This window comes from Hemiscyllium ocellatum, chromosome 3 (genome assembly GCF_020745735.1).
Source record: "Hemiscyllium ocellatum isolate sHemOce1 chromosome 3, sHemOce1.pat.X.cur, whole genome shotgun sequence".
NCBI lineage: Eukaryota > Metazoa > Chordata > Chondrichthyes > Orectolobiformes > Hemiscylliidae > Hemiscyllium > Hemiscyllium ocellatum.
In genome coordinates, this window is record NC_083403.1 from 27,999,969 (window position 1) to 28,015,537 (window position 15,569).

Below are 15,569 nucleotides of genomic sequence, written 5' to 3' on the forward strand. Positions count from 1 at the left end.
CTCCATGTCCTCGGCAGAGTGGGAGGGGGAGTTGAAATGTTGAGCCACGGGGCGGTGTAGTTGTTTGGTGCGGGTGTCCCGGAGATGTTCCCTAAAGCGCTCTGCTAGGAGGCATCCAGTCTCCCCAATGTAGAGAAGGCCGCATCGGGAACAACGGATACAATCAATGATATTAGTGGATGTGCAGGTAAAACTTTGATGGATGTGGAAGGCTCCTTTAGGGCCTTGGATGGAGGTGAGGGAGGAGGTGTGGCTGCAGGTATTGCAGTTCCTGCGGTGGCAGGGGAAGGTGCCAGGATGGGAGGGAGGGTTGTAGGAGGGCGTGGACCTGACCAGGTAGTCACGGAGGGAACGGTCTTTGCAGAAGGCGGAAAGGGGTGGGGAGGGAAATATATCCCCGGTGGTGGGGTCTTTTTGGAGGTGGCGGAAATGTCGGTGGATGATTTGGTTTATGCGAAGGTCGGTAGGGTGGAAGGTGAGCACCAGGGCGTTCTGTCCATGTTACGGTTGGAGGGGTGGGGTCTGAGGGCGGAGGTGCGGGATGTGGACGAGATGCATTGGAGGGCATCTTTAACCACGTGGGAAGGGAAATTGCGGTCCCAGCGAGTGACACTCTCATCTCATGAATGAATAAAAAAAACAGTGTATCCTATTTTGCACAGAATTCATAGCTGGTAACAGACAGTGCATTAAAGTTCTCAAACAAAGACAAGTAAGTGATAAAATCCATTAAGGAGCCCGGTGGATGACCTCATATCTGGAAGAGAGACATTTGAACAGTTTAGGGACTGAAGAAAAACATAAAAATGGGGGCTCACTGCCTCTTCTCCGTGAGACCTGTACAGATCAACCATCGCATAGACCAACCATCGCACAGACCAACCGTCTCACAGACTGACTATCTCACAGACCAACCATCGCACAGACCACCCATCGCACAAACCAACCATCGTACAGACCAACCATCGCATAGACCAACCATCGTACAAACCAACCAACGCACAGACCAACCATCGCATAGACCAACCATCGTAAGACCAACCATCACATAGACCAACCATCGTACAGACCAACCATCGCACAAACCAACCATCGCACAAACCAACCATCACACAAACCAACCATCTGGATGATATTCATCCTTTTAGTAAGAAGTACTTCAGAAACGAGTCAAGGACCTGCTTCAGCTGCACCAATATGCCAGCATTCACAGTACTCTAGTCAAGTATTTTAAATGTTAACTGAAAGCAAAGCTTTCTATTTGTACCTAATAGATTTAACTCAAGCAAAAACAGAAATTTCTAACTCAATTTAACATAAGTCACTGTTATTTCAATGCAAGATGCCTGACAGGTAAGACAGATGAACACAGGACATGGTTTGGAACATTGGACTGGGATATGATAGCAGTTACTGAGATGTGGTTCAGGGAAGGGCAGGACTAGCAGCTTAATGTTCCAGGGGACAGATGCCATCGGAAGGATAGAAAGGATGGCAAGAGAGGAGGGGGTGTGGCACTTTTGGTTTGGGATAATATTACAACTCTTACGAAGGATAATCCTGGGAAATCGTCCAGTGAAATTATTTAGGTGGAACTGAAAAATAAGAAAGGGATGATCACCTTGTTGAGATATACTATAGCCCCCAGTAATCAGCAAGTAATTGAGAAGCAAAGTTGTAAGGACATCTCAGTTATCTGTAAGAATAATAGGGTTGTAATAGCAGTGCATTTTAACTTTCCAACAATAGACAGTGACTGCCATAGTATTAAGGGTCTGAAGGTAGACAAACATGTTAAGTGTGCACACAAAAGTTTTCTGATTCAGTTTGTGGATGTAAAACGTGACCTTCCCTTCGGAAACAAGGCAGGACAAGTGACTGAGGTGTCAGTGTAGGAGTACTTTGGGGCTAATTATCATAATTCTATTAGTTTTAAAATAGTTATGGGAAAGGATAGACCGGATCTAAAAATTAAAGTTTAAATTGGAGTAAGACCAATTTAGATAGTATTAGGCAAGAACCTCTTTGATTGGGAAAGATTATTCACAGGTAAACAGGCGGTTGGAAAATGGAAGGCTTTCAAAAATGAGACAACAAATTTCAGAGACAATATGTTCCTGTTAGTGTAAAGGACAAGGCTGGTAGATGTAGGGAATGTTGGATAACTAGAGAAATTATGGCTCCAGTCAAGAAGAAGAAGGAAGCATTTGTCAAGAATAGACAGCGGGGATTGAGTGAATCTCAAAGGGAGAATAAGGGCAGTAGGATTATACTCAAAAAGGAAATCAGGAGGGCAAAAAGGGAGCATAACATACTTAGGGTCAAGGAGAACCCAAAGGCATTCTACAAATAGAGGAAGGACAAAAGAGTAACTGGGGGAGAAAAAGGTCTCTTCAAGATCAACAGCAGGAGCTGTGTGAGATAGTAAACAATTACTTTGCATTGGCATTTAATGTAGAGAAGGATATGGAAGTTGGAGAACTTGGAGAAATAAGTAGTGATATCTTGAAAAATGTCCAAATTACAGAGGAGGAGATGCTGGATGTCTTAAAATACATAAAGATGGATAGATCCCTGGGATTTGATCAGGTCATAGTGTCATAGAGATGTACAGCATGGAAACAGACCCTTCGGTCCAACCCGTCCATGCCGACCAGATATCCCAACCCAATCTAGTCCCACCTGCCAGCACCCGGCCCATATCCCTCCAAACCCTTCCTATTCATATACCCATCCCAATGCCTCTTAAATGTTGCAATTGTACCAGCCTCCACCACATCCTCTGCCAGCTCATTCCATACACATTCCACCCTCTGCGTGAAAAAGTTGCCCCTTAGGTCTCTTTTATATCTTTCCCCTCTCACCCTAACCCTATGCCCTCTAGTTCTGGACTCCCCGACCCCAGGGAAATGACTTTGTCTATTTATCCTATCTCTGCCCCTCATAATTTTGTCAACTTCTATAATGTCACCCTTTAACCTCTGACGCTCCAGAGAAAACAGCCCCTGTTCAGCCTCTCTCTGTAGCTCAGATCCTCCAACCCTGGCAACATCCTTGTAAATCTTTTCTGAACCCTTTCAAGTTTCACAACATCTTTCCAATTGGAAGAAGGCCAGTGTATCTTAGAAGTTGATGGGAAGCTAGGGAAGTGATTTCTGGGCCACTTGCTGAGATAGTTTTATCATTAATACAAACGTGTGAAGTGCCAGAAGATTGGAGGGTAGCTGAAGTGTTGCCATTATTTAAGAACAGGAGTAAGGAAAAGCCAGGGAATGAAAGACCAGTGAGACTGATATCAAAGTCGATATGGACTTCAGTAAGGCAAAAGGTTCCATAGAGTAGACTGGTTGGCAAGGTTATGTCACAGAGAATCCAGGGTGAAAGTGAGTACTGGAGATGCTGGAGGTTAGAGTCAAGAGTGTGGTGCTGGAAAAGCACAGTAGGCCAGGCAGCATCCAAGGAGCAGGGAAATCGACATTTCGGGCATTGTTCGTGATGAAGGGCTTTTGCCCAAAGCGTCGATTTTCCTGCTCCTTGGATACTGCCTGATCTGCTGTACTTTTCCAGCACCACATCTTGACTCATAAAACCCAAGGTGAGCTTGCAACAAAATTAAATTGAAGACAGAAGATGAAGGTGTTGGTGGAGAGTTGTTTTTCGGACTGGTGACTTGTGACCAGCAGTGTGCCACAAGGATTGGTGCTGGGTCCACTGCTTTTTGTCATTTATGTAAATGATTTGGATGTGAATACAGGAGGTGTGGTTAGTAAATTTGCAGATGACACCAAAATTGGAGGTGTAGTGGACAGTGAAGAAGCCTATCACAGAGTACAACAGCATCTTGATCAGATGGGCCAGTGATCCAAAGAGTGACAGGTGGAGTTTAATTTAGATAGATGCAAGGCAAGTCAGGGCAGGTCTTAAACACTTCATGGTCAGGACAAGTGGAGAGTTGCAGAACAAAGAGACCATGGAGTGCAGGTTCATAGTTCCTTGAAAGTGGAGTCGCAGGTATACATGGTAATGAAGAAGGCATGTGGTACACTTATCTTTAACGGTCAGAGAATTCAGTACAGGAATGTAGAGGTCATTTTGCAGCTGTGCATGACATTGCTTAGGCCACTTTTGGAATACAGCATTTAATTCTGATTCCTCAATGAAAGGAAAGGTGTTGTTAAACTTGAAAGAGTACAGTAAAGAACTATAGGAATGTTGCTGGGGTTTGAGTTGCAGGAATTGAGTGGGGCTATTTTTCCTGGAGCATCGGAGGCTGAGGGATAAACTTACAGAAGCATATAAAATCATGAGGAGCACAGACAGGGTAAATAGCAAAGGTGTTTTTTTTTCCCCAGAGTAGGGGAGAAGGCATAGGTTGAAGGTGAGAGGGGAAAGATTTAACAAAGACCTAAAGGACAACTTGTTCACACAGGATGATGTATGTATTGAATGAGCTGTGGTGTAGGCAAATACAATTATAACAATTAAAAGGCATCTGGATGCGGATGTGAATCAGAACGAGCTAGAGTGATATTGGGCAAATGCTGGCAAACGGGACTAGATAAATTTAGGATATCTGGCTGTCATGGATGAGTTGGACTGAAGGGTCTGTTTCCATGCTGTACATCTCAATAACTTTATAAGTAATTCGATCTGGAACTCAATCAGGGTGAGAGAGCTTGAATACGAACCCACAACTGACCACTGCATGGTTTCACATGTAACGTCAATAATCTGTGCTCTGCAACACCTCCCATTTACAATGAGTTTCTCGACAGAGTGGTCATTCTGGAACTATATCTGTCACCAGAACCTGTTTAATCTCCATGGGGGAATAATTCATTTAAAGCAGCATTACAACAAAGAGAAATTTGCTGCAGTGATTAATCCCTGTTTCCCAGTGAAGGACCCAGCTCCCCATCTACAGTTGAATTTAACCCTCTGTACATGCTGTAAGAAGACTTTAAACTGATGTCACCAATGCCCAAATGTATCTGAAACACTGGGCAATAATTTAGTGTTGAAGAGAAATCCTCAGTATAAAGGATATTAAAAGGACCATGACCATCCAGGACAGCTCTGTCAGGGACAGTCAGAGCGACCAGAGCTGGAACCTGATGTCTGTTTACTGTGTGGCTGGAAGGCCACGTGGTTCCTCCATATGGGGATGAGGGAGGGGGCAGGAACTGGGCAGATGGGATAGAATTTGGGGAAATGTGATGATAATCAAATGTGGAAAAAATATCCCAGGGCAATGTTTAGAATTGGTGAGTGACTAGAAAATGGTGGTATTCAGAGTGGCCTGGACGTCCTTCTACATGAAGCATAGAAAGTTAATGTACACGTTCAGCCAGCTATTAGCATTTTATCCCATATTACAAAGGGAGTAAAGAGTAAAGAAAAATTGAAATTGTGGATGGTGTTAATCAGAAACAAATACAGAACACAGAACAAAGAAAATTTACAGCACAGCAATAGGCCCTTCGACCCTCCAAGCCTGAGCCAATCCAAATCCACTGTCTAAACCTGTCACCCAAATCCTAAGCATTTGTATCCCTCTGCTCCCCACTTACTCATACATCTGTCCACACGCATCTTAAATGAATCTACCATGCCTGCCTCTACTACCTCTGCTGGCAACGCATTCCAGGCACCTATCACCCTCTGTGTAAAGTACTTGCCACCTGCATCCCCCTTAAACTTTCCACCTCTCACCTCGAAAGCGTGACCTCTCGTTATTGAATCCTTCACCCTGAGAAAAACTTTATCTCTATCCACCCTGTCTATACCCTTCATGATTTTGTAAACCTCAATCAGGTCCCCTCCTCAATCTCCTTTCTTTGAATGAAAACAAATCTAACTTACTCGACCTCTCTTCAGAGCCACCCTCTCCAAAGCATCCACATCCTTTTGGTAATGTGGCGACCAGAACTGTTCACAGTATTCTAAATGCGGCTGAACCAATGTCTTGTACAATTTTAACACGACTTGCCAGCTCTTATACTCAATACTCTGTCCGATGAAGGGAAGCGTACAATATGCCTTCTTGACCACTCTATCCACCTGTGCAGCAACCTTCAGGGTACAATCGACCTGAACTCCCAGATCTCTCTGCTCATCAACTTTTCCCAAGGTCCTTCCGTTTACTGTATAATTCGCTCAAGAACTAGACTTCCCAAAATGCATCACCTCACATTTGCCTGGATTGAACTCCATCTGCCACTTCTCTGCCCAACTCTCCAGTCTATCTATATTCTCTTGTATTCTTTGACAGTACCCTGTGTTTTCTGCTATTCCACCAATCTTAGTGTCATCTGCAAACTTGCTGATCATACCAACAGTGCCCTCTCCCAGATCATTTATGTATATTACAAACAACAATGGCTCCAGCACTGATCTCTGTGGAACACCACTGGTCACCTTTCCCCATTTCGAGAATCTCCCTTCAATTACTACTCTCTGTCTCCTATTCTTTATCCTGCTCAAACAGTTCTTTATCCACCTAGTTAGAACACCCTGCCCACCATGTGACTTCACTTTCTCCGTTAGTTTACCATGGGAAACCTTATCAAATGCCTTACTAAAGTCCATGTACTTAACATCGGGCAGTATGGTGGCTCAGTGGTTAGCACTGCTGTCTCACAGCACAAGGGTCCCAGGTTCGATTCCAGCCTTGGGCGACTCTCTGTGTAGAGTTTGCACATTCTCCCTGTGTCTGCGTGGGCTTCCTCATACAGTCCAAATATGTGCAGATCAGGTAAATTGCCCAGAGGGTTAGGTGCATTAGTCAGAGGGAAATGGGTCTGGGTGTGTTACTCTTCAGAGGGTCGGTATGGACTTGTTGGGCCAAAGGGCCTGTTTCCACACTGTAGCTAATCTAATTCACAGTGCTTCCTTCACCTATCAACTTGGTCACTTCCTCAATATTAAGTTGGTAAGGCACAATCTCTCCCCGCAACCCCACCCCACACACACATACACAAAACCATGCTGCTGATCACTAAAAAGCACATTCTTTTCCAAATATACATAGATTTTATCCTACAGTACTTTCTCCAGCAACTTTCCCACCCCTGACGTCAGGCTCACCGGTCTGTAGTTACCTGGAATATCCCTACTGCCCTTCTTGTACAGGGGCACAACATGAGCAGCCCTCCAGTCCTCCGGCACCTCACCTGTGTTTAAGGATGCTACAAAGATATCTGTCAGGGTCCCAGCTATTTCCTCTCTCATCTCCCTCAGCAATCTGGGATAGATCCCATTCGGTCCTGGGGATTTGTCCACCTTAATAACCTCTAGCTCACCCAACACATCTTCTCTACTTATGTCAACATGATCCAGACTAATTAAACTTCTACTTCTAATCTCAACATTCATCATGTTTCTCTCCTCAGTGAATACTGATGCAAAGTACTCATTCAGACTCTCACCCATTTTCTCAGGTTCGACACACAACCTTCCTTCCTTATCCTTCAGCGGACCAATCCTTTCTCTAGTTATTCGCTTGCAACTTATATAAGAATAAAAGACTTTGGGATTCTCCTTAATTCTGCCCACTCAAGCTATTTCATAACCCCTTTTAGCCTGCTTGATTCCTCGTTTAACACTGGTCCTACTCTCCCGATATTCCTCTTGGGCCTGTTCTGTTCTTAGCTGCCTGGACCTTATGTACGTTTCCCTTTTCCTCTTGGCTAGTCCTGTCATCCATGGTTCACGAATCTTGTCTTTCCTATCTTTTGCTTTCAACAGGATATGCTTATCCTGCGCTATCTTTAATCGATCTTTGAAAGTCTCCCACATGTCAAATGTGGACTTCCCTTCAACAGCTGTGTCCAATCCACATTTCCCAACTCCTGCCTAAGTTTAATATAATTGGCCTTGGCTCGGTTCAGTACTCTTCCCTTAGGACCACTCTCATCTTTGTCTACGTGTAATCTAAAACTTACAGAACTGTGGTCACTGTTCCCAAAGAAACCTCCCACTGCAACTTCTACAACCTTGCCTGGCTCATTCCCCAACACCGGGTACAATATGGCCCCTTCCCTCATCGGACTATTGACATACTGCTCTAGAAAACTCTCCTGGACACTTCTTACAAATTCTGCCCCACCAAGATCTCTGGTACCAAGTGTATCCCAGTCAATGTTGGGAAATTTAAAATTTGCCATCACCACCACTCTGTTGTCTTTATATCTTTCCATAATCTGCTTACCTATTTGTTTTTCTACCTCATGCTCACTGTTGGGAAGCCTGTAATACAGGGTAAAAACAATGACTGCAGATGCTGGAAACCAGATTCTGGATTAGCGGTGCTGGAAGAGCACAGCAGTTCAGGCAGCATCCGAGGAGCAGTAAAATCGACGTTTTGGGCAAAAGCCCTTCATCAGGATTACAGGCAGAGAGCCTAAAGGGTGGAGTGCACCCTTCAGGCTCTCTGCTTGTAATCCTGATGAAGGGCTTTTGCCCAAATCGTCAATTTTACTGCTCCTCAGACGCTGCCTGAACTGCTGTGCTCTTCCAGCTCCACTACTCTAGGCCTGTAATACAGCCCCAACCACGTAATTGCACAATTCTTGTTTCTCAGCTCCACCCATAATGCCTCACTACTCAAGCCCTCCATAGTGTCCTCTTTAGCACAGCCATGATATCATCCTTGGCCAGCAATGCAACTCCTCCCCTCTTTTACTTCCCTCCCTGAACTGTCTGAAATGTCTATATTCTGAAACATTTAGTTGCCAATCAAGCCCTTCTTGAAACCAAGTCTCTGTGATTGCAATAATGTCATATTCCCAGGCACCAATCCAAGCCCTAAGTTCATCTGCCTTATCTACTATATTCCTTGCATTAAAGTATACGCACTTCAGGCCACCAGTTCTTTTGCATGTTCTTAGTCTCCAGTTTCCACCTCGCTGCCTACTTGTCTTCTCTTCTGTTTCCCAGATGCCTGCCACATTAGTTTAAAACCTCCCCAACAGCAGTAGCAAAAACTCTCCCAAGGACATTAATTCCAGTCTAGTTCAGGTGCAGACCATCCAATTTGTAATAGTCCCACCTTCCCCAAAACCTCATATACCATCCCTCAAGCCATGTGTTCATCCAGTCTGTTCTTTCATTTCTACACTGGCTAGCACGTGGCACTGATAGTAATCCCGAGATCACTACCTTTGAGGTCCTCCTTTTTAACTTCTCTCCTAGCTCCCTGAATTCTGCTTTCAGGACCTAATCTCGTTTTTTTATTTATATCGTTGGTGCCTATATGCATCAAGACAACTGGCTGTTCACCCTCCCCTTTTAGAATGTCCTGCAGCCGATCGGTGACATCTCTGATCTGAGCACCTGGGAGGCAACATATCATCCAGGAGTTCTGTTTTCGGCACAAAACCACCTATCTACTCCCCTCACAATTGAATCCCCTATGACTACGGCCAAACTGTCTTTTTCCTACCCTTCTGAACAGCAGTGCCCGCCACGCTGCCATGACCTTGGCAACTGCTGCCCTCCCTGGGTATCTTCCCTAACAGTATCCAAAACCGCAGACTTGTTTTGGAGGGAGGTGACTGCAGGGGACACCTGCACTGCTTTCCTACTTTTTTTTCTGCCTTTTGGTCACCCGTTCACTGTCTCCCTCAGCAATTCTAACATGTGGTGTGACCAGTTCACAAAACATGCTCTCCACGACCTCCTCAGCATTGCAGATGCTCCACAGTGAGTCCATCCGCAGCTCCAGAGCCGTCATGCAGTCAAACAAGAGCTGCAGCTAGATACACTTCTTGCAAGTGTAAGAGTCAGGAACATCAGCCAAATTGTGAGGTGAGCGATGTGCCGATCGATTTTGCATCTTTTCCGGTTGGAGGGGAAGGTATTAGGGGTGTGGGTGGGGGCGGGGGAGGGAGATGTTGGGGAAAGTGGCGTAAAACAAGAATCTGCTCTCCCAGTCTTTCCAGTACAATGGCACACTCTGGTGTTGCTCTGCTTCAGATAAAAATTAGTTCCAATCACAGGAACCTGACATTGCTTGTATCTCAAGACCTTGACCTTATTAGCATTGAACCCTTTTGTCACAGAGAACAATCCCCATGGAAGGCAGAGAGGACTGGGAAGGGGAAGATGTTCTTGGTGATGGGGTCTAGTTGAAGCTGGCAGAAGTGTTTAAGGATGATGCATAGATGCAGGGACTGGGTAGGTGGTTTAGAGCAGTGTAGTGGGGAATGGGGGTGGTGTGGTGGAGGGCTGAAAGGATTACAGAGGGAGGAAAGGCACCTAATTTGAAGAGGCGGACATCTGGGATGCTTGCAAGCGGAATGTCTCCTCGTCCAAGCAAATGCAGTGGAGACAGAGGAATTGGGAGAATGGTATGGAGTTCTTGCAGGATACTGAGTGGGAGGAGGTATAGTCCAGGTAGTTATGGGAGTCTGTGGGTTTGTAGTAAACGTCTGTCTGGAGACTGTCACCGGAGATGGAAATGGTGGGGTCCAGAAAGGAGAGAGAGGTGTCTGAGATAGACCAAGTGAATTTGAGAGCGGGGTGGAAGTTGTGGGTGAAGTCGGTGAACTGTTCCAGTTCAGCCTGGGACAGGACGCAACACCAATTCAGTCATCAATCGTAATGGCGGAAGAGTTGGTGCACAGCGTCTGTGTACGTTCTGAGGATAGACTATTTGACATAGCCAACAAAGAGGCAGGCATTGCTGGGGCCCATCTGGGTACCCATGGCCAACCCTTGGAGTTTCAAGGAAATGGGAGAATTAACGGAAAAATTGTTGAGGGTGAGGACTGATTCAGTGAGGCGGAGGACGGTGTTGTGGAGGGAGACTGGATGGGTCCGTGGGAGAGGAAGAAGCAGAGGGCCTCAAGGCCATTCTTGTGGGAATGGAAGCATATCAGGACTTGAGTGGTCTGGTATAGCCTATAACGGATTAAGGGCTCTTTGTGGAATTTTAAACAGCGAGCAGTCGATGCTAGTGACTTTATTCCTGGTGGTGGTTTGGTTGGGGAGACGCAGCTTGGGATAGTAATGGCTCTTTCTGTCACGAAAGGTTTTCTGGATGTGGATGTGGGGACTTTGAAAGTTTTGCGAAAGGTGAATAAGACCACGCCGCAGGAATTTGCAGACAAGAAAATACAATTGTGAACTTGTAGGAATACTGAAAGTTCAGAGGGGAGGGGAAAAAGCACATAACTGAAGCGAAGAGGAATTATAAGACCAGCAACTAACATGAAGGGGAATCCCAAAGTCTTCTGTAGACATAAAATAATAACTGAATGATTCAAGGAGGAGCAGGACTGATTAGGGACTGACAAGGGGATGTATACAAATGAGGAGAATGCTGCCCAGGCCCTGGTGACAGAGGAGGGAACACGGTCACAAAAGGGTTCAATGTTAATAAGGTCATGGTCTTGAGATACAAGCTGTGGTTAATGTCTGGTTCTTGTGATTGGAATTTTTATCTGAAGCAGTACAAACACCAGGGAGTGCCATTGTACTGGAAAGACTGGGGCAGCTGATTAAACCATCGAGAAGTGCTGCATTAAAGTTAGATTGACAGGGACAGAGTTTGCTTTACAGAAACAGTGAGAATCCTGTGGGTACAAAAGGAGTTATCTTTAATTCACTCCAAGGATGTGGGTGTCGCTCCTTGGGAGAGCATTATTTGCCCATTCCTTGTTGCCATTGAGAAGGTGAACTTCCTTCTTAAAGTGTTTGTAACCTAAAATGGCTGGTCAGGGCAGTTCCTGATGCATGCTGGGAAGGAGAATGGCCAAGTGAAGCAAACTCAAAACCACTGAAAGAAATCTGAATTAGTTCTGTTGTAAACAGTTCACAACAACAGAACTCTGTAAAGAGATCAGCCATTCAAGACAGTCGACAGGTTCGAAGGCAATGGACGTGATAAACAATTAATCCTGTTTCACACTGAACTTGTGAAAACACAGCATTAAATTGCTAAAAGACAGTCAGATCAGGGAGAAAAATACTCGTGAGCCTCCTGGATGACCTCACAGCTGGAGGGGACACTATGACAGTCACAGAGCTGTACAGTATAGAAGTAGACCCTTCCGTCCAACTCTTCCATGCCAACCCATCCCATCCCATCCCATCCCATTTGCTAATATTTGGCCCATTTCTCTTGTCACAAAGCTGGCTCCTTTTTTCTAAAAGCTGTTCCTTTTCTCAAGGGTCCTTGGTTTTTTTAAAGAGGGGCCGTAAACGCTCCCGGTGCTGATTAGATTGGTTTGGTACAAAGATTAAATGGTATTGAGAGGCCTTTTTGTATATATACAAACAGGTGCAACTTCAGGTCAAAGTGGTCATGTTTCAGAAGTGACCTGTATAATGGAAGGAGAGTGGTCAGCTCTCTACCTGAGCAGAGTCAAGAGTGTGGTGCTGGAAAAGCACAGTAGGTCCTCAGGCAGCATCTGAGGAGCAGGAAAATCAACGTTTGGTCAAACGCTCTTAATCAGGAATGGGCTTCCTCTAGCTGAGCAGTTGAGAACAGTCCAGAACTAGTTGGGATCTCAGCACGGGACTGTGTGAACAGGCTGACTCTTTTTCTGCCCTTCTAACTTCAACCTGTAAGCATCTGTTCCATTTTTTAACTGTGTTTTAAAGGGATTTGCTTATTGGGACTGTTGTTTATATTCGGAGCCACATAATTAAGTCTAGTTTGGATAGACTGTGTTCTGTAGGGGTTCTTTATTCTGTTCTTTGTGAATCTTGTGAATAAATTTTTGTCTGTTTTAAAACCTGGTAGTCAACCGAGCTACCTCACACTGGATAACTTTCACTATACACCTACCAAAACAAATTGTAAAGTTGTGGTCTGGGCTGCCTACTTCAGAATGTTTTGAGTGGTCTGGTGTTGTCCATAACAGATTAGGGGCTCTTTGTGGGATTTTTAACAGTGAGCGGTAGTGTCTTTATTCCTGGTGGTGGTTTGGTTGGGGAGACACAGCTTGGGGTAGTAATGGCTCGTTCAGTCACCAAAGGTTTTCTGGATGTGGATGTGGGGACTTTGGAAGTTTTTGCAAAAGGTGAATAAGACCAAGCTGCAGGAATTTGCAGACAAGCTGGAATTGGAACTGTGTGCTTCTGTGAGGAAAGGAGAGAGAATTACAGCAGGAGCTCAGTGTTTAAACTTGCTGGAGAAACCATCAGAATCTATAGAGATGGCCAGAATTCAATTGCAAATGAAGCAGATTGAGCGAGAGGCAAGAGATAAGGAAAGGGCAGCAGAAATCGGACAGTTTGAGTTACAATTAAAAGCAGAAGAGAGGGGAAAAAGAGCAGCAGAACAGAGAGAAAAAGAGAAAGCAGCAGAAGAGATGGAAAGAGAGACAGTAGAGACAGAAAAAGAGAGAGCTTTTGAACTTCAAAAATTGATACTTAAAAAGGGAAGTCAGCTTAAAAGGCTGGAGATAAAAGCTGAGGGCAGGCTGAGTAAGGAAGAGAGTGAGGAGGAGCAAGCCCCTGGTGGTCAGAACTGAACATGTGTTGCTGGTTAAAGCACAGCAGGTTAGGCAGCATCCAAGGAATAGGAAATTTGACGTTTCGGGCATAAGCCCTTCATTCCTGATGAAGGGCTTATGCCCGAAACGTCGAATTTCCTATTCCTTGGATGCTGCCTAACCTGCTGTGCTTTAACCAACAACACATTTTCAGCTATGATCTCCAGCATCTGCAGACCTCATTTTTTACCTGGTGGTCAGAAGCCTAGTGAGAAAATGTTTAAGTATGTTCAAGCATTGCTTAAATTTGATGTGAAGGATATGGAAGCCTTTTTCATCTCATTTGAAAAAGTGGCTAAACAAATGCAGTGGCCACTGGCAATGTGGGTTTTGTTGATCCAAATGAAATATGTAGGTAGAGCATGTGAGGTATTCACATCACGATCAGAGGAGGTAGCTGGGGAGTATGAGGAGGTGAAAAAGCCATTTTAAGTGCATCTGACCTTGTACCTGAAGCCTATAGACAACGTTTCAGGAATCTAAGGAGGGACCCTGGTCAAACCTATATTGAGTTTGAAATGATCAAACAGGGTAATTTTAATGTATGGATAAGAGCTTTAAAAATCAAGCAAACCTAGAGAGAGGTAATTATTTTGGAGGAATTCAAAAATTCATTACCTGAAGTCGTGCAATCTCATGTGAAAGAGCAGAGAGTTAAAATGGTAAGGTTAGTAGCTGAAGTGGCTGATGATTATGAGCTGCTTCATAAAACTCAGTTTGGCTTCCAGAATCAACTTTAGTCCATGAGGGATAGAAACTAGGACAAAAAGGGAAGGCAGATCTCCGTGAAGATCACAAAGATAACTTACCACAGGGTAAAAAAGAAACCCTTGAGGGGGACAAAGAAGCATAAAAGCTCTGGTGTTTTCATTGTAATAAAGTGGGCCACACAAAATCACAGAGTTGGTGGGCGAGGAGAAAGCCAGATGTAGGAAAACCAGACAAACCTGGGAGTTTTGTTGGACTAGTAACAAAAAGCACAAAGGAAGTTAGACAACTGTCTCAGAGTGGACAAGATGATCAGGGGTTGATTAAGGAGGAAGTGTCAGATCTGCTTCAAAAATATTCATGCAAGGGTAAAGGTTATTCACAAAGGACAGGAGTACTCGGTCAGGAGGTTACAATATTAAGGGACACAGGATGCTTTCAGTCTGACCCATCACAACCCAGCAATGCTCTCCTACAACCTCTTCCATCAGGCAGAAGATACAGAAGTTGAAATACAGGCACCAGCCGGATCAGGAACATCATCTGCTCTGCTGTTATTAGACTGATGAATGGATTCTCTCACTTCAAATGATGCAGAACTTGCTAATGTTAATCTTGCCTGGCGCACACCCTGTGTCATGTAACCTGTATACTTCTATCCAAGATTTTTTTCACCCAATGATCTGTATGTCCTTGCTTACTATGATCTGTCTGTATAGCTCGTAAACAAAACATTTCACTGTACTCAGGTACATGTGATAATAAATAAGTCCAATCAAATCAAAATGCTCCCCCACTGACACCTCAGTCACCTGCCTTGCCTTATTTCCCAAAATAAGGTCATGTTTTGCTCCTTCTCTAGTGGGTACATTCACGTACTGAATCAGAAATTTTTCCTGTTCCACTCAACAAATTCCTCTCTATTCAAGCCCTCATCACTATGGCACTCCCAGTCTACTTTTGGAAAGTTAAATTCCCCTTCCATTACCACTCCATTATTCTTACAGATAACTGAGATCTCTTTACAAATTTGTTCCTCAATTTTCTGCTAATTATTGGAGGATCGAAGGGGATCATCCCTTTTTTATTTCTCAGTTCCACCCAAATAACTTCCCTGGATGTACTCTCAGGAACCCCCTCCCAAAGTACAGCACAATATTATCCCTAATCAAAAATGCTACTCCCCTCCTCTCTTGGCCCCCCTTTCTATCCTTCCCAAAGGATTTGTATCCTGGAACATTAAGCTGCCAGTCCTATCCATCCCTCAGCCACGTCTCTGTAATTGCTATGGTATCCCAGTCCCATGTTCCTAACCACGCCCTGAGTTCATCAGCCTTAGGCCTCTTTGCATTGAAATAA